Genomic DNA, 3,007 nt, shown 5'->3' on the forward strand with positions numbered 1-3,007 from the left:
TGGTGGCCAGATCTGTATGTTGACTTAGAACTTGTACTAGGGCAATTTTATCACCTCCCCCAGAAAAACCACCAGGAACAGTACTATATGAAAAAACGGGCTTTGGTTGACTCATCATCCACAGTCAACCGCCAAGCTTTGCGGGCAAATGGGTTCTTTGCTTGCCCAGGTTTTCGGACAGGTTGGTGGAGGCGCAATTGTGGGGGTGCTGATAGACTCTACTGTGCTGAATGGAATTGTGTGGAAGTTAATGATGGGCGGTGGAGATGGGAGGTTTCCCCTGACCTGATTGATATGAGGTTTACTACTCCATATAACCAATGGACAGTATCTCCACTGGCCAACCAGGTTAAAATCACTTTTACCTCAAAGGGAAAAAAGAATAAAAGGTGGATAGATGGGCTGACTTGGGGCCTGATGCCCTACCAGATGCCATGGAGGGGGGTCCTGTTCCAGATCTTCCTCCAGGTCGAGGCAGTGGTTAGGTTGCTGGTAGGACCTAACCCGGTGTTAAATACCCCTCGTCTGAGGCCCCGACCTCCCCCACCTGGGTCTCCTAGGCCCACTTTCAAGCCATCAGGCACCACAACGACATCAGCAGCCCCAGCCATGGAAAGGCCGGGGACAGCTGCGAAACCACAGACTTCCAGCAATCCTATGTGGGAGATGGTGCTAGCTGTAGTAGAAACCCTTAATCATACCACTCCCTCTCTTACTGACCCCTGTTGGCTGTGCTACCCAGGATCCCCACCCTTTTATGGGACTATGGGGATAAATAGTTCCTATACTCTCAAAAACTCTCATCCCACCTATTGGGACAGGAGACCATCGGGACTTACTCTTGCCCAGATCTCAGCCTCTGGCATGTGTGTAGGCACAGTTCCAACATCCCAAAGCCAGGTATGCTCCTCATGTAATAATATCCCGTGGGAGCAGGGGAAGTGGATTATACCCACCTCGGGCTGGTGGCTCTGTTCAAAAACGGGCCTCACCCCAGCCCTATCCACCTCTGTATTTAATGCTAATAATGAATTTTGTGTGCTTGTGGCCATTCTTCCCCATCTTTCATACCACTCTCATGAATCCCTCCTCTTTTATTGGGAGGAAAAACAGAGTCCTCTCCGGAAGAAAAGGGAGCCCATTACTGCCTTAACCATCGGAACCCTCTTCTGCATGGGGTTAGCTGGAGCAGGGACAGGAATCGCAGCCCTAGTAATGTGAGAGCAAGGGCTCACAGTCCTAAGGCTAGCAATCTACAGGGACTTAGAACAGCTCCGGCAGATGATGTCAGACCTGGAGCAATCTCTCACTTCCTTATCAGAGGTGGTGCTACAAAGCAGAAGGGACTTGGATCTCCTATTTTTAAAGGAGGGCAGGCTATGTGCTGCTTTAAAGAAGAATGCTGTTTCTATGTGGACAAGACAGGGGCAGTCAGGGAATCTTTGACCAAGTTAAAAAAGGACCTGGAGAGGAGGCGCAAGGAGTATGAAAATAATTAAAGCTGGTTCAAGTCTTTGTTTATGCATAGACCATGGTTTACAACCCTCCTCTCGGCTGTCGCAGGGCCACTAGTCATTTTACTGTTAATAGTCACAATTGGTCCATGCATAATACATAGGTTGCTTAGGTTTGTTCAGGAGAACTTTGACACTGTCCAATTCTTGGTCCTTCACCAAAAGTATCAAGCCATGGATGCTGCTGAGGAGGATTCTTCAGTGTGATCAAGAAAAAGGGGGGAAAATGTAAGGAAAAAAAATACAGAGGGAATCAATGATCAAGAAAAAGGGGGGGAAATATAAGGGAAAAATACAGAGGGAATCAAAGATTGAAGAGAGAGAGAGAATTTAATAGTACTTAAGTTTAATTACTTCATTGCTTATAACTTCCTAGGTAAGAGCCACTCAATTCTGGGAAGGCTAGACTGAGACATAAGGGCACCCAGAGAGAGATAACGGGATGTGGGCTGCCGCCTCAGGGCATGACCCCTGATAAGTCACCTAGGCATGTGAGAGATAACAGAAAGTGGTCAGAAATGCTTGTGTAAATAAGAGATTACAGAAATCAGGAAACTGAAACGTACCACCCAGAGGGTGACACACATGAATTGGCTTAAATCTATAGGTTAAGTATCTTAAAGCTATTGGTTGTGTGAAAATGCACGGGCTCTGGTACAACGGCTGTGAAAATCCTATATAAACTTTGCCTGAAGTTGCTTCAGGGTCGATTGCTCTAACCAGGCCTGCATGTCTTTGGAGGACTGTCGACCCCAGCTAGCTGGCTTAATAAAGACTTTGCCTGAATTACATCTCTGTGCTTGTACATATTGTTTTCCTGGGAAGCCCATGGAGTCTCAGACCCTAACAGTATCTGTGGTCATTTAAAACTGGGAATACCTTGGTCCAGGCTCTTCTGCCTTTCATAGTTTGCACTGAAAAGTCAGCTGTAATAAGGATTTTCCTTCATATGTGACTTGTTTCTCTTCTGCAGCTTTCAGTGTTGTCTCTTTGTTCTGTATGTTTAGTGTTTTTACTATGATTTACCATGGAGTTTCTTTTCTGGTCCTTTCTGTTTGGTGTTCAATACGCTTCTTGTGTTTGTATGGGCATGTCTTTCTTTAATTTTGGGAAATTTTCTTCTACAGTCCTGTTGAAAAATGTGGTCTATTGTCTCTTTGTTCTGTATGTTTAGTGTTTTTACTATGATTTGCCGTGGAGTTTCTTTTCTGGTCCTTTCTGTTTGGTGTTCAATACGCTTCTTGTATTTGTATGGGCATGTCTTTCTTTAATTTGGGGAAATTTTCTTCCATGACTCTGTTGAAGATCTGGTCCATGCCATTTTCTTGGAATTCTTCTCCTTCCTGTGTGCCTATGATTCATAAGTTTGGTCTTTTTATGGTGTCACACAATTCCTGCATATTCCATTCTTGTGATTTCTTAAATTATTCATAATCTTTGCTTGAGTGGTCTAGTTCATCTACTTTATCTTCCAGTCTTGATACCCTTTTTCC

This window comes from Nannospalax galili, unplaced genomic scaffold (assembly GCF_000622305.1).
Source record: "Nannospalax galili isolate Female #2095 unplaced genomic scaffold, S.galili_v1.0 scaffold2294, whole genome shotgun sequence".
NCBI lineage: Eukaryota > Metazoa > Chordata > Mammalia > Rodentia > Spalacidae > Nannospalax > Nannospalax galili.